Raw genomic sequence first — 21,818 nt, forward strand, 5'->3', positions numbered from 1 at the left:
AATTGTAACTATAGCATTCTACCCAAAAATGAAGGACAATGTGAAGCCATAGGTGAGTGTACAGTGACAGCAACATCATTTACAGAATGGCATGGGGGAGAGAGAAAAGTTTTTTTTTTTTTTATCTCTGGGGCACGATATACTTAAAAGCAGATATTTGCCAGGCACAGTGACATTAAAAATTATTTACATATAAAACAAATGAAAATCAGAATGGTATGGAAGCAGGGGGAGAGAGAGGGAAAAATAGTTTTTATTTTAGGGCATGATATACTTAAAAGCAAATATTTAGACACAATGAAATGAAGAAATATTTACATATAAATGAAAATCAAACTTCACTATTTTTGTGAACCTCTTTGCAATTCTGCAGCACACGTAGAAAGAAGAAACCACCTCAGTTGCAATCCCGCCTGAAACACAGACACCTTTGCATGTTGGCGTTTTTGGGTCTGCGTTGGTGCTAGGCAGCAGATTGTGCACCAGGAATACCCCATACATTTGTAAATATAGTGCATTCCTGCCCTCCCCCTTTCACGTAGCGCAGCACAGTACGTTGTGCAGCACAGTAAGTTGTGCTGCATTGCATGAAAGATTGATAAATCTGGGCCCTAGTGTACATTTCAGACCCTGAGAAAGCTGCAGACTTCATCTCAGTGGAATATGTAGATAAAGCATAATCAGGGAAGAAACTGCACAACAAACGGCAGAATTTCCTACGATGAAACAAAAGAGTAGGTCACAGGAGGAAACAATGGCTCAATCATAAAATTCAACAATTTAGCAAATTTGGAAAAATTAACATTAGTAGATATCAAAATCAATGCTAGAGGAAATAAAGCATAACTCATGGACAGCTGCAATACTGCTAAAGCAATTCTACAGACCATGACCCACCCTATTAGAAATGTGGACTCCAAATTGTCCAACAGATGCTTCAAACATCATAAAGACTTGATGGAAGGAAAAAAAACAACTAGTGTTCTTCAACTCAAAGTCTGGAACTCAAGGCCATTATAAAAATAATACCTCAATACGATTCTTGGCAACTGAGCAACTAGTTCACAAAGAAATATCTGCAATCCTTTTGATGGATTCAGAAGCGATAAGAGTAAACAAATTACAACCTGGACCTCAGCATCAGACTGATTAAAAGCATATCTGGTCATGGACTAAATCCAGGCCTTATGTGCAAGTATTATGAAGTTCATAAATTATTCCTTGAGACATAGAACAGTCATTGAAGCAACCACAGGCCATTTTGTGGTATGTATATGTGCTTGTTTATATGGAATCCTGTGATTGTTGTCCAGGATTCCACATGCAATGATTTCAAAATGGGCGTCAGTTGGTGCTTCACCTGTGTGCCACCAGAGCTCATATGTGTAGCTACAATAAGCGTCAATGATTTGCGAGCATCTTGTGAGTTTATGAGTTGCCACATAAGTTTGGCGACGGGTGAGCTGATGACACGAACACATGAGGAGCTGCAATTCTGGCCAATGGCAAGACGATATCCTGAAAATACTGGAGTGGCAGTGAATATTATTGTTATGGCAACTGAGGGCACGTGGGTTGACAGGCTGTAGTGGAGGGTTTGGCACAGCTTTCTAGCTCTGTGTTTGCAGATTGGAAGCAGCAGCATTGAGAGGGGATCAACATCATCATCATTTCCCTGGTTGTGAGAGGGAGGCAGGGAACGCAGTCATATGGAAGCCACGTTCGCATGCAAACCCATATGGGAGCTATGTTGGAACACACAGCCAAATGGAATCTGAGTGCCAGTTTGGAGGTTTGGGTGAGGTGATCAGTCAATGTTGCAGAGAATGTTTCTGGATACAGGAGCTGCGGATTATGCACTGAGTGAACTTCATCGGAAGGTGGAAGTGGAGTTCTTTCAAAACCTTATGTGGGTTTTTTGAATCAGCTGTGATGTGCACACCATTTTGACAATTAGTGCGCGCACATTAATGGTATGTTTTTTTAAACCCTTGTATGGAATTATTGTACAACGGTGATGTGCATACCATTAGAGAACTTGTGCACACATATTTTACTGATGAGAGTCAACTGAGTTCAGAGTGTTGTGTTAGTCGTTTCCTTGGTAATGATTAGAACTACCTGGTATATAATGACAGATTTCTTCCATCTGGTTTACATCCAATGGTGAAGCTTATGATGGTAAAACAGAAGTAGCATAGTTTTGACATTGCATGGTGTGCTAATTAAATGTTTACTAACTATTGAGTAATTTGGTATATCATAATGCAGTCTGTGAATCCTCCTTCCCATTTTCTCCAAATTCCACTTGATTCCCCTATTCATTGTAAACAGTGGTGTGATGCCTTCGAAATGTATTTGGGGACATTTGGGGCACTTTGTTTCCATGCTGAGGGGAAGAAGTATTTATTACTTCACTCTTTGTGCTTTGAATGTCGGGTCATACCTAAGCACATACCTGAATTAGTGATGGAGGAAAGTGAGAAATTAGATGAATATCAAGAAACTGTTAATGTAATACCAAGTTTGGTAGTATTGAGGCACAAGTTTTTCAAAAGGGTTCAGAATTCATCTGAATATGTGGATTCATATATTACAGTGTTAAGAAGGCTAGTTGCTGATTGCAAATTTGAAAATCTTTCTGATCAGATAGTTAGAGATCAATTTATTAGCCACTGCCATGACAAATCCATCAGACAAAAGTTGATATCTATGGGTAATCTGTCACTGGAAGTAACTGCTTAGAGGATAGAGACTTCTCAATTATAAGCCAAAGAGTTGGACTGTTATGATTCTAATGTCATTTCTATTGTAAAAAGCAATTCAGGAAGACATTTAAAAGGGGTGAGGCCTATGGACAAACCTAAGCTATGTGTTTCTCAACAAAATTTGTGTTTCAGTTGTGGATACCGGATGCACACCAAAGGTGGGAAGCAATGTCCTGATGAGAATGTAACCTGTACACTATGTAATAAGTGTGGTCTTTTAGCCAACGTATATCAAGGATGTAGATCATGTTTTTCACCACCTGTCAGGCATGTCACTGATGATATTCCACAGGAAGAGGAAGAAAGTGTTGACATGGACTTAAGGGATATGGTTCTGTTGGTGAAATGTGATGATGTCAAAGTTGGAGATCCTAAATTGCATGTTGATTCTTATGTAGATGTGAAAGTTGGAGACAACATTTTTAACTTATTTGTGGACTCTGGGGCACGTATCACAATGATAACCCAATCATTGTATGACAATATGTGACTAACAAGACCACTGTTACCTCCTGATCTTACTGCTGTGTCTTATGAAGGATGCACAATTAATTTAAGTGGATTTATTGAAGATATTTTGGGATTTAAAGGTAGGAGAATTTCTGGAAAAGTTAATGTAGCCCACAAGGGGCTAAACATCTTATGGTGGTTCCACCAAGAACTGTTCTGCATGGGCCTCAGGCCAGGAACAAAAGAGCAAGTACTGGCAGTCAGGGACAATGAAGAATTAGAGATGATTATAAGCAAATATCCTCACGTATTTTCTGGGGAATTAGGGAAGATCAAACACTTCAAGCATAAATAAAGTTAAGGAAGAAGCTCCAACCATTAAACTCCAATTGAGGAATGTGTGTTTCTGTATATAGCAAGATCATGAGACAGAATTGGAATCATTATGTAGGAGAGAAATATTTGAAGCAATTGACTCATCGTTGTAGCTGCCACCATTGGCTGTGGCACCTAAACATAATGAGTACCTTAACAGGGGAATTTGGGTCAATTCTCATCCCTTACTAAATATTAAAGATTTATTGGCTTGGTTGAAGGCAGCAAAATTGGATTTTGCTTCGGTGTGCCAAAAAATTGAGGTGAAGTCAGATTCAAAACATCTGAAAGCATTTGTGCCCCCCTTTGGAATGTATCAATATTTCCAAATACCTTTCAGATTGGCTTCAGTGCAATCAGTTCTCGAAATAGTAATGTGTAATATGCTCAAGGGGATTATCAATCTTGCAGGATGATGCATTAATGTATGCATTAAATAGAGAAACACACAACAAAATTCTGAATGAGGTGTTAAAATGGTTCCAGCTCGATGGTGTTGTGCTCAGAAGAGAGAAGTGTGTGTTCTTGACTGACAACATTGACTATTTAGGTAATTGTGTGTCCAGTCAAGTAATTGAACTGCCAGTTTGGTTAAAAGTATCACACAAGCTTAACCTCCTGTAGATAAAATGGAATTGAAATCATTCCTCGGCATGTGTGAGTTTTTACTCATGATTCATACAGGATTATGCAACCCATTTAGACCTCTATCTCGAATATTAATGTGGGGTGTAGCATTTAAATGGAATGCAGAGTGTCAACGAGTTTTTGAATGGATAAAGGTGCAATCAATTTCCCCTAAGGTTTTGAGAAATTGTTACCCTGATTTGCAGTATGGTGGTACAGTGATGCAAGCAATGTGTGATTGGGTGCAGTTCTTACTCAAGTGGAGGAGGCCCACGATCAAACTGTTGGTTATGCTTCCTGTGAGTTGTCTAGTGCTGTGAAGCAATATTCAGTGTTGGTGGGTGGTCATGAAGTTTTGAAATTATTTGTGGGGTAAGCACTTTGGGATTCAAGTGCTTTTCCCTGGTTGTGATGGATTATTACAGCAAATGGCCAGAGGTTAACTTTGTGAGTGAGTTTACATCTTAGGTGTTTGTAGATTTGTAAAAGGAAGAGTTTCTCAAAAAAGGGTTTCCCGTTACACTGGTATCAGATTATGGTGCTCAGTTTGTGTCTAGAGAAGTGGAATTGTTTGTACTAGCTAGTGGAATTAAGCATCTCAGAAGTTACTTATATCATCCCCAAACCAATGGTTTGATTGAAAGGATGAACAGAGTATTGGGAGAGTATATCCAATGGGTAATAGCTAACAGGTGTGTAGTAGTGAATGCTATCTAATCCATGCTGTGGTTTTACCACACCACCCCACTTTCAACTGTAATTACACTAATTTACTTTAATTATGTACATAACTTTAAACATGTTTTGCTACATAATTCATAATTTATAATTATGAATTTTGTTGGGATTTTTTTTTAACTTAAAAGCAAACGCTGTAGAATTATGTAACAAGGCTTACAACACTTATCACACATCTGGTAATAAAAGGAATAATTGTTCTCAACTACTGCACTCACATCTAGCTGAAACAAATTTCAACATCATCTTATCACAGCCAGGCTTACCACAAAAGAAATTATCCCATACACCAGGGGCCTTATGTAGGTGGGCTGGCGTTTACCACTTCATAAATACCGAATCATACCGATTCGGTATTTATGAAGTGGTAAATGCAATGTAGGTAATGAGTCGGTAAATATTACCGAATCGGAAAAATTCGGTAATTACCGAATCGGTATTTACCGATTCGGTAATGAGGCATACCTTCCCGAATCATGAAATTCTCCCCCTACATCTCAAAAGCCCAAATACCGGTCGGTAACGGTATAATTACCAAAAATCGGCCGTTACCGACCGGTATTTGGCTTCCTACATGAGGCCCCAGACCTCTTTTCCAGTCTTCACTCTACCTGTGAATGTGTTTTTGTTTTACTCCTCATTTTGCAGAATAATTATTGAGGAGGATGATTCACATGGAGCCCGCTCCCAGTATATCCCTGCCTGTGTCAAAATACTGACCTCACTCTATTTCATGGCCATTGGATCTTTCTAGGTGGTCACCTCTGACAACATTAGCATCTCACATACAAAATTATTGCGATGCTTGTATCAGGTACTGAGCTACATCAACAGATTAGTCCACCTATTTATCACCATGCTCACACACTGATGGAAAGGCAAACAGTGATAAGGAAATTCTTTGACCAATTCCCTTATGTGGTAGGTTCCACTGACTGCACCCACATGGCACTTCATCCATCTAACCACGCAGCACAGCTTTTATGCAACAGACACTGCTGCCACTCTATCAACATGCAAGCTGTCTTCAGTGCCAGGGGCTGTGCTACACTGAGGTGCACACTGCCTTTCCTGAAAGCACACATGACAAGTAAATATTCTGATAGTTTCCTCTTGCAAGACACTTGGTTGCTGGAGAAGTCGGTGACATGTGGCTCATTATTAAGTATGAATAACTCACACTGGGCATACATGTGCATCTGGGGACGCCATCATTAACATAACCAATAATCACTATATCCAGTGCTTAATTTGAGCCTGTGGGGACCACCGGCACTCATGTTTGGAATTACCTGTTACCTGTGTAGACTGAAGAGGGAGCTTTGGATTGCGAGTACGCTGGAGCGGCTCTTCCTTTCATCTACTCCTCGCGGAACCCGCTTCGCGGGTCCCGCTTCGCATCTGGTTCTCTAATTTAGCGCTGCTGGAAGCGCGCTGTGCCTGCGAACTCCTATTCCAGACTGAGCCTCTGTGGCGGTGGTGTGTGCAGGGCTGCGAGCGTGGTCAAGCGAGGACTTCAAGTCCCAGGAGCGCCTGACCCTCGGCATCACCAGCAGCTGACCCGCTCTCCCTGCTGGCTCCTCCCCCGCCTCAGCGCGGCTAAAACCAGCGCGTCAGTTTCTCTGTTGGTTTCCTTACCTGTTACCTGTGTAGACTGAAGAGGGAGCTTTGGATTGCGAGTACGCTGGAGCGGCTCTTCCTTTCATCTACTCCTCGCGGAACCCGCTTCGCGGGTCCCGCTTCGCATCTGGTTCTCTAATTTAGCGCTGCTGGAAGCGCGCTGTGCCTGCGAACTCCTATTCCAGACTGAGCCTCTGTGGCGGTGGTGTGTGCAGGGCTGCGAGCGTGGTCAAGCGAGGACTTCAAGTCCCAGGAGCGCCTGACCCTCGGCATCACCAGCAGCTGACCCGCTCTCCCTGCTGGCTCCTCCCCCGCCTCAGCGCGGCTAAAACCAGCGCGTCAGTTTCTCTGTTGGTTTCCTTACCTGTTACCTGTGTAGACTGAAGAGGGAGCTTTGGATTGCGAGTACGCTGGAGCGGCTCTTCCTTTCATCTACTCCTCGCGGAACCCGCTTCGCGGGTCCCGCTTCGCATCTGGTTCTCTAATTTAGCGCTGCTGGAAGCGCGCTGTGCCTGCGAACTCCTATTCCAGACTGAGCCTCTGTGGCGGTGGTGTGTGCAGGGCTGCGAGCGTGGTCAAGCGAGGACTTCAAGTCCCAGGAGTGCCTGACCCTCGGCATCACCAGCAGCTGACCCGCTCTCCCTGCTGGCTCCTCCCCCGCCTCAGCGCGGCTATAAACCTCCCTTGTGATACCGCAACGCGGGAGCGCGCGGGAGCGCGCCGGGAGAAGCCCGGGACAAGGGCGGGACCGTCTGAGGCCGTCAGAGGCTGAAGAAGGCTGGGCTGGGCCCCCTCCCTTGGTTCTCCGGTATTAAATTTGTCTGACACTGCTTTTATAGATTTTATTGTATTTTAGGATTCTTAGTTTTTTAATTCTACAATTGTTATTAATTGACTTTTTACTCCCCGTCAAATACAGTCTCATGACGGCTAAAAAATTGCGCTCTGGGCGAGTGCTTGTAGGGAGATCTGGGTCTAAAACCAAATCTAACCCCCTTCGGAACAAAATTGCAACTTCCATGCAATTGAAAGGTCAATGTCAGCTTTTCAATTTTTGGGACAAAGGGAAAGATAAACCCATTGATTTGCAGTCCCCGAATGAAATCCCTGGGTCTAACGATTTGGTGCCTGTTAATGGGGTCATCGATGTTTCCTCCAGTTTGAGCTTGGTTGCTAGTCAATCTGTGCCTATTTTAGTTAGCCCCAAAGTACTAAGGGGCTCGCCTTCGGCGTTAAACAATGTACATCTGAAACAGAATGTACATTCGGGTAATATGTCCTCAAAATCGGATAAAATTGTCCCCTCCCAAGTTGCAACAATGGATGTTCCTAAAGTATCTGTGAATACTGATTTTTTGTCAGCCGCGTCAGTTAAATCCCCTGTAGTAGGGAACGATTTTACACTGCCTGACATTGATTTAACAGCTCATAGGGCGCGGGTGGGATCGTTACATGGGAACCCTAAAGGTGTGCCTTTAGAGGAAGCAATAACTATCTCGAATACCGGTCCTCTAAGAAGCACACCTTCTAATAAACTAGATTTTTCCCTTTCTCAATTAAACTTTACATCTTGTTCAGGTCCAGTGTTGAACAATTTAACTGAGGGGTCTCCAAACATTAATGGGAGGCTAATTTCTAATTCTTTGTCCTCTCTGGAATCAATTCTTTCTTCGATTTTGAGTTTACTCGAAAAATTTGTGGGAGGTTCGGAATGTATTTTTGATACTGTAACGCAAATTTTGCAAGTACTTCTGCTAAGGTAAAATGAGTTAGTGTTAGATCTTCCCATACCATCGGTCTCTCTGTTGATGACCCCAAAAATAAGCGCTCCTTCCGCTTCGGCAGTTTTGGATTCAGCTCAATCTTCTCCTTTGACAGAAGGTCAAAAGGAAAAGAAACATGTAGTTCTTCCAGCTGTCCCCAATCCTGCCAAAGTGGTTTCGGCTGGTGCTAATTGTATAGCCCCAATGAGTGACAAGATAGAGGTAATAGCAACATCTCCTCTCATTCCCAAATCTGAAATTCCATCTCTTTTTCCGATATTCTCCTTGCCTCCAATTAAAGAAGAGGAGATCCCCAAAGTAAATACGGGATTGATGGGAAAAGTGAGTCCCCTGAAACACAAAAAGATTAGAATGAAGAAGAGGAGACCCATTCGAAGATTCGCTAAAAAAAGACAGAGGAAACTTCTTTTTGATAAGAATGCTGAGTTAAGTGCAGAAGATTCCCCGCAGGTGGAGCAGTCTCCTACCTCTCATGTAGAAGTTAGAGTTGTCTCGCCTAAAGAAGTCGCCCCTGCCTCTGGTCTAGGTTCTATAAGCTTTACCAATCCTTTCTTCCCCAAGGTTTCCCATCCTTCCGCCAATCCTTTTTCAGCTTATTGTAATGTTAATGCAGGATCTTCCCAAGTTAGTTCTAAGGTTAACACTTCTTCGTTCATCCCGTCCTCTTCTTCCTTAAATCCTTCAGCAAGAACCTTTCAGGTCCCATCCTCAATGTCAGTTATTCTCCCAAAAGAAAAAATAAGTGTGGATACTTTATATCTTGATTTTTCTCCCTTATTTGAACCAGATTTAATTTTAAATAGATCTGCCCTACTGATCTGTTTTAAAGAGATCGAAAGTTTGAAATTAATTCAAACGTCCGACTTAGATATTGTATTTCTCCTTAACTCCTTCGTGGGGAAACCAATAAGATCAACAAGGGTGAAATTCTATTCGAAAGTTGTGTTAAATCTTGTTCTACAGTGGGCAGAGGAATTTCAAGTTAGAGGGATAGATGTTATGCCACACTTTGGGGAAAAATGTACTCAAGGGATTCTTGCCAATTCTTCACTATCACTTCCCTCTAATACGGGTGTGCTGTTGTCGGATTGGTCTAATCTCAGATCAGAGGACCTAAAAATTTGTGTGGCTAGGAATGAAAGGCTAGTTTCATACAAAAACGCTCCCCTTAGGCAGACAGGGAAGGATGACCATTCTAAATGGAGTTGGTTACCTGGAGTTCTAGCGAGTAAATCCGCTCCCTGTTCTAAACAATCTTCCAATTTTTAACAGAGAGCTGAAATTTATCTCATGGAACACTGCAGGATTCAAGGATTATAAGGAGAAATTGGGTTTCTTGCATTCTCAAAAGGCAGACATAATTTGTTTGCAGGAAACCTGGGTTGAAGGAAGCTTAGCTTTGGAAAAAGACTATTTTGTTTTGGAATACAGCGCAACCAGCACTAGAAGAGGCCATGCTAAGGGAGGGTTAGCATGCTTGTTATCTAATAGATTGCAATGGAACTATTCACACTATCTAGATCCAGGGAAACTGTTTCAAGCAATAACCCTAAAAGAGGTTTTTGAGGATTGCCCTAATAGATTGTTGATTGTGGTTAATATTTATATTCCCCCCAATTGTAGTTTTAATGCTGGTTTAAAAACTTTGTTCTCTTTTTTAACTAAAGTGTTGGATGTTTCCCCAATCCCGCATGTGTTAATGTTTGGGGACTTAAATTGTAATATATCTAACTGTGGGTCGGAGTTGTTTAGAAATATTCAATTGGAAGAATCTTTGAATATACCACCTGCCCAGTTTCCCTCTAAAATTAAAACTAACAAAAGAGGTAAACTTATTTTAGATGGTTTACTTAAAGTTGAATGCTTAATAGTAAACGGGAGGCTTCCGTCTGACACCCCGGCAGCTTATACTCATAAATCTAATAAGGGAAAATCTATTATTGATTTTATCATGGTAGACTATGCCGGTTTTCACCTACTAAAGGATATGAAGGTCATTGAGTCTATTCTTAGTGACCATAATGCATTGATGCTTTCTGTCTCCGTTAATCTTCAGAAAGTGGATCCGTGGAGTCTGGATACAGATTTTGTGAATTTTGATTCCAGTTCTGGGAAATGTTTTTGGAACACTTGTACTGTTGAAAATGTGGTGCCTCTTTTGTATCTTGCTGTTGAGAATTTACCCCTCTGGGAAGGTAGAGAGCTGTTGAGTTTTATTAATTTTTTAGATTCTGTGTCTGCTAGCGCAAAAAAGAAACCAGGTGTGAAACAATCCTTCGTAGTCCCTCATCCTCTACGGGCTATAAATAGAGAAATAAACAAAGTGGTAAGGGGACAATTTTTATCCTTTACCCAAGAAGCTAAGTCTAAGTTGTTTATCTTAAAGAGAAGGAGAGTTAGACTTAAGGCCCGTTTAAAACGTTTTAAGGAAGATGCCCTCTGGATTCAACTGAGGGAAGCTTCTTATAATGGCCAACCCAAGACTTTCTGGTCCTTAATTGGCAAAGGTTGTGGTACCAGAGCCAGTCCTACGCCTATTGCCATAGAGGAACAGGTGTGGGTTCATTATATCGAGAAGTTGTACAGTAACAATAATTCTCATGTTTTTAATGCTGAATCTGAAAATGTCTCACATATACTTGACTGTCCTACGGAAAGGGAAATTGAATATGCAATTAGGAATATGCGTTCCTCTGGTGCGATGGGTCCAGATAAAATCCCTATTTCAGTATTAAAACACCAGAGTGAACTTTGGAGTAAAATACTCTTTCCAGTGTTTAAATTTTGTTTTTCTAGTGGAACAGTCCCCCCCTCCTGGAAAGGAAGTATTATTGTCCCTTTATATAAAAAAGGGGCAAGAGATCTACCGCAAAATTACCGTCAAATCGCCTTGCTCGATGCCATTGGTAAGGTTTTCGCAAAATGTGTGCTTACTTTAATGAATCAATGGGTATCTGATCATAAAATTCTTCCCATGGAGCAAACAGGTTTCAGACAAAATCATGGAACTTTAGATAACCTGACTGCATTGTAAGTTATTACTGAAAAATATGTGAAAATCCGTGGTGGTCAGGTATATGGCGCCTTTATTGACTTCTCCACCGCCTTTGATAAAGTAGATAGAATTTTGCTGTGGAGAAAGTTATTTAACTTAGGTATGCCCCCATTCCTGATCAAGTTAATTCGCGCCCTTTACTCTGACACCTGGTGCAGAGTTCTACTTGGAGGTGAACGTGGTGTATCTAAATTAATTCCCACTTCCAATGGGTTGAAGCAAGGTTGCCTTTTGGCTCCATTGTTATTTTCTTTATATACAGTTGATTTACCCGTCACACTTTCGGCTTGCGCCGGTATTGCCCCTTCCTTGGGTGGTGTTCCAATTGCATGCCTTATGTATGCAGACGACATCCTGATTTTGGATCTCACCCCAAGGGGCCTGAACAATCGGTTGCAAGCACTCTCTGAATTTGCGGAAAGTCATTTTTTATCAATAAATACAGCAAAAAGCAAGGTGATTTGCTTTTCCGGTAGAAAGAAGCCTAAATGCCTTAATTATCCATGGGTTGTGGGGGGGAAAAAACTGGAATGTGTGAAATCTTACACCTTCCTAGGTAAAATTGTCACTTATAATTTAAGTGACAAATTACACATTGATAATAACTCCCGGAAGGCTATTTCTCAGGGAAAGAGTTTAGTTTCCCTGTATAAAGCCACAGGTAGAAGGCATTTTTCTATTCTTTTAGATGTTTTCAGAGCGAAAGTTCCGGCCTCCCTGTTATACGGAATTGAGTTAATTGATGTAAAAAAGTGGAATTTTTTAAATTCTGCGGAAGGGAAAATTTTACGCAGTTTAATGTCTGTAGGTACAGCAAATTCGACTGCTTCCTTGAGACAGGAATTGGGCTTACGTAGTAGTTGGGTTCAAGGTCTGGCAAGTATAATACGTTGGGTAGTAGCTTTATCTAAAGGTGAACCTAATACCTTAAGAGATCTTATAAAAAATGAATTATTAGGATCTTTTAATGATTTCTCCCTGATTGTAAAAAACTTCAGATTTGCCGTGCTGCAATTAAAATTGGATGAGGGAACTTTATTTTTATTATCCTCTCATCAATTAAAAACTGTTCTGAAGTCAGCCTCTTGGGAATTGGGGTTTTGTCAGGATAGAGACTTCTGTTTAGCGAAAAAAGGTGGTTCGCCTGTTATCGAATCTTATACCCTGCGGAAAGCTCAATTGTATATGTCTTGGAACATCTCTCATGGCGTCAGACGCCTTGTGTACTTAGTAAGACATAATTTGCTTCCCTTGAAAGCTCTACATGCCAGCTGGTATGGTCATTCGGCATGCTGTGATCTTTGTCAATTGTATGATCAGGACTTAGATCATGTCATGTTTGTTTGTCCTGCACTGATGTCTTGCAGGCGTAGATGGTTAAGACCAATTTGCTTACAACTCAACATATTATCTGCTTCTTTATTTAAGGCAGCCTTGATTAATCCTCCTAATGAAATGTTTGCTTTTAAACTGTACAACTTTTTAAAATGTTTTTTGGACCTGTATTAATCTTGAGTAATTGTGATGGAATAATATATTATGTATTTTTTGTTTTGTATGTATATGTTGTTTTATGTGGACCTCATAAAGAGTTCCTTATCATAATAAAATAAACTTGAAACTTGAATTTTACCCTTATTCTTCTGCTTCAGACATTTACCGGGCACAAGAGTGGGAAAACACACAAAGCTGTAAGATAGAAGAAGACAAAGGCAGAAAAACCATCACAAAGGGAATAAGAAGGAGCCTGTAGGATTGAGATAAAGGAGAACGGAGAGCCTAGTAGTGAATTTAAGAGGCATGGGGTGGATCCAAGATCATGCAGCATTGGAACTAGGTGCAGTGACATTTAATTGCACAGTCCGTTGGCTTCTGAGCAGAACTTTGGGAGCTGGCACTCATTCTTTTACAAATTCAGCACTGACTACGATACAATACATACACATTACCCTCACATCCATTGAATGTCTATAGGTATATATATATATATCAACTATGGAATAGATACCCCTTTTACAACTATTCACATTGTTTTTTTATTTATTATCTGATTTTTAGTACTGATGGTACATGAAGGGTCTCATGTCTGTGTTCAGAGGTTTCTCTTCTGCATGCGGAGAGTTTCATCCTGCATGTGGAGTCTCCACTGAGTGCAGAGTATCAGCTCCACATGTCAGGTAGAGACCCCATTATTCTGGGTGGAGACCTCCTCCTACCATGGCAAACATGAAATGGCATGCAGAAAGAGTACGTCGGCCATTTTGTGGTCATTCCTCGTTTCACCACAATACCATCCTCCTCCATCCTGCTGCTCCTTGCACTCTTCTTACCCCAAACATGTCTGGGGAACTTGGCAAAAAGTTAATGATGCTAAATTAAATATTATCAACAAGAGGGTTGCTGTCATGGAAAAGTAACCTCAGCTATATGGGGTCTGGAGACTCAGCTGAGCAATGTAGTGTGAGCCTGTAGACTGATTTGCATACAGCTGGGTCCAAGCTGAGGTGGCATGGTGTGCAAAATAATTATGGATTAGGATGCTGCCTGAATAATTACCAGTGGCTGAGATTAATTCAAGCATTCCATAGATCCCATTTTTTTTATACATTTAGAAACTTTGCATGTTCTTGTCCTAACCATTTTGTGCCTGCAGCCACCTGTGTTCTGGGTCACATGACTCTGTGGGCCTGGCAGCTGGTCTTTGCCTATCCCTTCCCGATAGTGACACAAATGGGGACTTATTGTTTGCGGCATGGGCCATCCTGCCAGGATGGGAGGAGATGAGCTGTACATAACCCCATTTATATTTCAAAAGAGCTGCTTCAGCACACTCACAAAGAACTTCACATTAGTCTTTTGTGGCCCAGAACCTTTGGAGCCTGGTCGTGGAGGAAGGAATTCCAGAACCATCTGTGGGGGAAAACTCCAAAAGATTCTTCCACTTCAAAGCTGGCATCATGTATAAAAATAGGACCCTCTGACCCACTCTTCAGTTCACTCCTGGGTCTGCAGAGGACACTCAGAAGGCCTGTCTTGCATGTCAGAGGACTGACCTGCTGCTTGAGGCCTGCTTTGTACTTCAGAGGACAGCCCTGCTGCTGAGTAGCCTGCCTTGAAGCTCATACGACTGCCCTGCAGCTGGATGACTGCATTGATGCTTGAACCCAGAGTAACTCCAAAGGCTAGCTGGTTAGCCTTCTGTTCAGAGCCACAGGGACAGCTCCAACAGCTTGAGCCCTGTGAGTCCTGGCCTCCAAGTGGTGCCCACCCAGACCTGGACCCTTGGAAGTGGTGCTAAATTTGCCCTAACAGCCTATATTCAAAACATGGAACTTCCAGCTAAAAAGTGCCCAGAGAACCGAGAGGAGACTGGGACCCACCTGCTCGCCAATCCATCCAAGGTACATCCCCGGTTGGTCTGACTTCATAGTAGCTCTTACTACGTTCTTCTCCGCAGTAGAAAATCCTGTTCAGCTGCTCTTTGCAGAAGGGGTTTCCAGCCTCATGGAGCCCTTGTCAGCTCAGCCTGTAGCTGCGTCCCACTGGAGATTTTTGACTTTGGTAAACAAATAATGCAGTCCGAATGTAGAAATCTTCACTGTGACTTTGTCCAGTGGCTCGCCGATGATGACGCCTCCTCCATGGACATAGCCAGCTGCCTTGCCCTGCTGAACTTTACCTTCAAACATTTTTCTACAAAAATTCTTGCAAGTCCGAAGGTAAACAGGAACAGGGCCCAACCCACCTCATGCATCCAATCAGGACTCCATTGCAGTCGGATATAACTTTCGACTTTGCCTGGTTTCAGGCGACTAGATATCCGTGGTTGGTGTTTTGATCTTTTATGAACTAGTGTTTACTACAAACATCAAAAAATCATAACTCAGGTTCTACTGATTGGATTTTCATCAAGTAGTTGTCAAATTATTTAAGTTTAAGATTTTTCTTGTGTTGTGTTTTCACTTTATCACTGTTTACATGTTGCCTCTAAATTGAGTCTGACTGCTTTGGTGTCAAGCAACAAGAGGTTTAAGTACAGGTTGATTCAGCAATTTTTGTGGTTCACCCTAACCGGGTATGTGGTTTCTGCTTGAGAAGGGTTCTCACTCCCCTCAACCAAAATCCAATTTCTACCAATATCCATATCTTTTCAGTACTCTTGAAGGAAGGCGTTGTCAGAAGTTGTTAGACAAAATGGCTACTTTTTACATCATATGTACTTCTTAAATTTGGCCCAGACCTGTGAGTTTACTATCAGTTGCCAACTTATGGCTTTCTCTGTGCTTAATTTGAGCCGGTGATTCCTGTGGATGGTACCGGCACTTATTTTTGGGGACTGTCATGTTTTCCTTTAATACTGCATTTCTCTATTGTTAGCTGCATCCTAGCAACCAGTTCTGCTGTTGGAATCCTGCTGTGGAAGCCAACAGAGGAGCTTGGCTGGGCAGCTGAGAGGTTCATTGTTGGGGGTCGTTACGATGTTAGAATAAACCTTTCCTTCAGAAACTGTGTCCTGTCATCCCAAAAGGGACCTGCACTTATTTTTCTGCATCAGACTTTTACAGCGAGAAAGAGACAGAAAAACAAACTAAATGGAAAGACGGAGGAAGAGAACGATGGAAAAACGGTAACAAAGGGAGAAAGCAGGAGCCTGGAAGAGTATGATAAAGGAACAGCGAGTGTCTGGTGGTCAAATAAAGAGGTGCATTTAAGGCTATACAGACTGGTTCACGGACATCGATGTCACAAATAGCAATGTAAAAATATCGAAGAAAAAATAAAGACTGCAGTAATATCGGCTCCCTATACTTAGATGGGTAAGTACAAAAATATTGACTAAAAAATATTGATGTAAAAAATATAGATGTACAAAATATTGATTTATATATATATATATATATATATATATATATATATATATATATATATATATATATATATATATATATATAAAATAAATAAAATATATTAAATATATTAAACACACAAATATAATAATTTATACATATATATTTATTTTAAAAAATTAATAAACTATTATTTTTAATTTATTTTGAAAGTTTAAAATGATATAAAAATAAAAAATAATATATATATATATATATCAATAATTTAAAATATTAAAAACAATTCTATAATAAATTAAAACATTAAACTATTAAGAAATATTTATACTTACATTTCCCAATACAATTTTTTTTTTTAATTTTTTTATTTTTAGGAGTTTGATATAGCGCTAGCTGGACCCGAGGGTATCAGAGTGCTTCACAGCATGTACAATTATGTGCAAATAGACAGTACAGAGAGTATGGAAGAACATGAGGGTTCACAAGGTTTTCTTGATCCGAGTCAGTGTCATCAGTCACAAAATTAAGGTAAGATGGAAAGCCGGCGCAGGTACTTCCTTGGCTCTTATCGGTTCGCTCGGGAGCGGTCGAGGAAGAGTACTTTGAGCAGGTTTTTGAATTTTGTAAACAAGGGGGTCGTTCTAATGTGGGGGGGATGGAGTTCCAGATTTTTGGGGAGCTTCCAGCAAATGATTTATTTGGCTGCGGATTTTTGCTTACAAGTTTTCAGCGGGATGAGTAGCAGAGTGTTGGAGCTCCTGAGGTTCCTGGACTGGCCGGCTCTTTTGAGTTTGGCAGACAAGTATTCCGGTTTGCCTGTGTGCCGGGTTTTGTGCGCGAGGCAGGCTGTTCTGAAGCTGGCTCGCAACTCAATTGGGAGCCATTTAAGTTCTCTGAGTGCAGGAGAGATGTGTTCGAATTTCCTAGTTCCGGTGACCATTCTGGCTGCTGCATTGAATGTTGTTTTCAGGGGGTCGAGGTGCGATTTTGAAGTCCCAGTCAGGGCTGCAATCCCATGGTCAATTCTGGAGAGCACCAGGGCTTGGGTGGCTTGTTGAAGATCCTTGGGCGGGAGGAAGGGTTTTATTTTGTACAGTAATTTCAGGTTGAGAAAGGCACTTTTAGCGGATCTTGTAATGTGGTTTTTCATGTCCAGTTTCGGGTCTAGGGTGATACCTAGAGATTTTACTGAATACGCCAGAGTGAGGTTACCATTGAGGGAGTCAATGGCTTTGAGCCATTCTTCAATTTGGGGGTTTTCGTCTTTGTTGGAGATGAGGAGTATTTCCGTTTTCTCTTGATTGAGTTTTAGGTGATTGATTGTGAGCCAGTGTTGTACCTCTCTGAGCGTGGCGTTGAGTCTCTGGATGTCGTCAATGGAGGTGGTTTCCAGATATAGCTGCGTGTCATCCGCATATAAGTGGAAAGGGATGTTAGATTTTCTGAGTATAGTGGTAATGGGTTCAATGTAAATGTTGAAAAGCTGAGGGGAGAGCACTGACCCTTGTGGAACACCCCTGTTGACGAGGTGGAGGTCGGACTCAAAGTTTTTAATTTTTATTCTTTGCGAGCGGTTGTGGAGAAAGGAAGAGAACCAGTGGAGGACGTCTCTTCAAGACCAGCCCTTTCTTGTAGAACCTTGATGAGCAGTTTGTGACTGACTATCGAATGCGGCCGATAAGTCTAGGAGGATGAGAAGGCAGCATTGGTCCGAGTCGGGTGACTTGTGTAGATCGTCTATGACATTGAGGATTGCGGATTCGGTGCTGCAGCCTTTTCTAAAGCCCGATTGATGGGGATCTAGGAGATTGATGTTGTCCAAGTGTTGGGTCAGCTGAGGGAGTACACATCTTTCCAGGATTTTGGACAGAAGAGGTAAGTTCGATACAGGTCTAAAGTTATTCAGATCCTCAGTGTCTAGCCCTGGCTTATTCAGCAGTGGCGTGACTTGACCTACTTTGAGGCAGTCTAGTACGATTCCAGAACTCAGAGAGCTGTTAATGATTTTGCACCATAGCGGGGCTAGGACGAGCTTCAGGTCCTTGGCCAGGTGAGGGGGTAGCTGAGACCAGGGCGTGGGATGAGGGTTTAGCATTGGAGATTAGTTTGACTATCTCTGCTTCCTGAATGGGAATGAAGGAGGACCAATGCTTTGGGGGGGTTCAAGGAAGCGCTATCGTAAGTTTCAGATGCTTTGATCTCGATGGAGGGGGTGAGATTTGAGCCAAGTGAGAGATCGATCTTGGTGATTTTGTCGTTGAAAAAGATGGCGAAGTTGTCACATCGTTCTTTGGATGCCTGTGTTAAGGATGTCGTTGGCTTAGAGGTTTGATTCCTGATGATATTGAAGAGCTCTTTGGGTCGGTTTTTTGCAGTGTCTAGCGCAGAGCAGAAGAAAGCTGTCTTTTTGTTCTTAATGTGGTTTTTGTAATTCCTGCGGGTTGCTTGGAGTTGATTGCGATGGAGGGTGGAGGGATTGTTCCTCCAGATTCTTTCTGTGGCTCTTAGGTGTCTTCTTTCTTCATTGATTTCAGTGGTGAACCATGATCTGGAAGGAATGTTCCTGGATTTTTTTAGTTTCAGGGGAGCAAGGTGATCCAGGGTGAGCGTCATATTGGAGTTGTAGAGAGAGGTGAGTTCAGAGGCGTAGCTAGAGCTTGTGGCGCCCGGGGCTATCCCTCAGGTTGCCGCCCCTAGTGGGAGGAGGGGTGCTGGGGAAAAATGCAGGCGAGCACTTGAAAGAGGTCCGAGAGATACATAGTATCGCCGCTAATACTTACCTTGATCATGCAAGTTACATGCACATACATGACACGGTCCAAGGCTACACAGTTGAATATACCGGTGACCAGCAGTACAAAGGAGAACACACAGACTGCATGATCTATCTGGGGAAAAACCGCATGTGACATCCATCAGAGAGCTGTGTGAACGATTACCTGGTAATTCCCTCAGCACAATGCAAACATGCACATACATGACACTGTTTGGGGATCCATCATCTACAGCTGACATTAAATGACCAAACATCATGGTTCCCCCATTAAAGCAGTGGAGACATGCACAAACGCGATGTGCTCTGACTTGAGGTACAATAATGCAATGACGAACTCGGAACAGCATGAACTACTGAGGGGAGGTGGGGGCGAGGTGGTACACATAAAGCCTGGCCTTAGAACAGAGTCACACCAGTCTCAACAGTCAGACCCACACCATTGCAGCCAGAGAGTTTCTGCCAAACTCCTAGTGCCTACTGTTTGGTGCCAATCTAAGTTGGAGTGTGTGCAACAGCTAAGTTCAATTCAAGTCAAGGGAGATTTCTAAGATCTCACTATCTTGTCACCAACCTAGCACCAGCCTGCATTAATTGAGAGTCGCACTGGTGGCCCACCACAGCAGCAAGCCACTATAGCAACAACAAGGTACGACCCTGCATCACCATCCACCAAAGCATCCATGCCTATCAACAGTGCCAGCTTCTTAACTGATGTCTTCTCATTCCTTGGGAATCCCAGGCCCTGCCAACTTGCCTTACCAGCACTGCCTCATTGCTACAGGACCTCAGGAGTATGGCCTTACCACAGAAGGGCCTTATCAGTGTTGAGGTACGCATGATCTTCCTCCACTAATGCCTTATCAGTGCTTTCAGATTCCAGGTATTATTAGCTTTCTCCAACAATGCATTATCAATGCCACAATAAATGCTTTGCTACTAAAATCTCCACACTGTTGCTTCCCCAAAATTTTCAGATTTTACACTCATGACAGTGACATGTCTTATAAATAAAAGGATGTTTGTGGGATTACCGATCCATATCATGGTAAATCTCGAAAATGCTTTAATGGTAAAGAAAACTAGAAAATAGCATACTGGGACCCATGTTAATGGATGCTTGTATCCTTTCAGGCGCCAACCATCACTTGTGGTATTGAGGGGAAAAACTGCCATTTGCATAATTTTCAACACGCTTGCCGCGTGAACATACCTGTCTGCTCCTCTCCTTTCTTTCCTGTCTTCAGACGTTCCAAACAAACAACTGTGGAGATACCTGTGATGCACTGTAGAAGTTCCTCTTGGGTTGGCTCTGGTCCTCCACTCGCCCCTGGGACGTACCCATAAGCAACCACAACAAACACGGTACGTCGGGGCGGCAACAATCAGAGAACAATTCAAAGCGTACTGTAGCAATACAGACCCTTGCACGCCTACATCAGTGTTGCCAGATTTTTTCACAACTTTCAAGCCCAAAAGCAACAAAAAAGTAGCCTAAAATAGCCCAATGTTGCCACTCCATTAACTTACGTGTAGCCTGTCTACAACATTTAAAAAATATACTTCTATTTCAAGGATATGTTTAGTACCCACATTAATCAGATTACCTATATTTTATACACTAAAATCAAAGTTGGTCTGTCAGGAAAACTGTCACTCACTTGATATCGCATGGTGTGGAGAAAGCTGCCCAAAAATGTTCTTGGTCCAACTTTGAGGACTGCAACTGCGGAAACGTTCTTCTTGGGAAAGGTGCTCTTCAGCATGAAGCTCCTTTTGCATACTCAAGTCAGGCCCCTCAGAGTAATGGCAATATAGGCCAATGCTCCATGTTTTTTCACACTTGTTTGAATGCTCCAAGAGCAATGCTGAACATCTCTTTATATACGCAAATTACATATGTTACGTACTTTTTGGTACTCATCTGAAGAGAGCAGTCCATGGCATGGGGTGCAGAGCTTGCTGCTTGATGTTCCCATGAGCTAATACCCGATAAAGTGCAAGTGCATTCTGAAGACTCAGAAGAATCTCCATCTCCTGTTCTTTGCAAGGTATCAGTATGGTGGATCCTTGTTCAGCCAGTGGAAAGGTAAATGTTTACTGCCTTAAAGACGTATACTATCATTAATGCAGTAGGTGCAGTGCCAACGGGGTCCGTGGGTGTGAGAGGCCTACTTCCCTCCAATTAGGGGTGAGAAGCCTTTCCTCCATTAGTGCGCCCATCTCAACGGCCACAGTGGTTGCAAGAACCTACCTACCTTATGACCCTTCTACTTACAGGAAAGGGTGTTTTAACCCACAAACTCACCACAATGTGAAAGGAACACGATTTTTAAAGTGTGCCAAGCTTAATACAAAACATAAACCTCAAATGAAGGTCTGCGTGCATTACAAACCTGCCAAATAAGCTAGGAACTACAAAGACACCAACAATGAAGTATGGACGAATTACACTTGGACATTCACATTGCCAATAGCACCAGCTCCAACAAATATGAGAACAATTGAATTCCAATGCTTATTTCACACAGCTAGCACGTTTCTGTGTGCGAGGCAACATGAAGTATTGTGGCCTGATCAAAGAAAAATGGTACGAAGGCAAAGAAAAATGGTACGAAGGTGCCTGCAGGCGATTCATAGCTGCCAAGGTTTCAGATTGCTTAAGTGTGACATTTTCACATTTTTTGTGTAATTATGAGTGACATTCAACGACTACGAGTGACATTTTCTCAGGAACAAAAATCAAGTAAAGAAGATGAGGGAAACATATAAACATCAGAA

Source organism: Triturus cristatus, chromosome 2_1 (assembly GCF_964204655.1).
Source record: "Triturus cristatus chromosome 2_1, aTriCri1.1, whole genome shotgun sequence".
NCBI classification, from domain to species: Eukaryota; Metazoa; Chordata; class Amphibia; order Caudata; family Salamandridae; genus Triturus; species Triturus cristatus.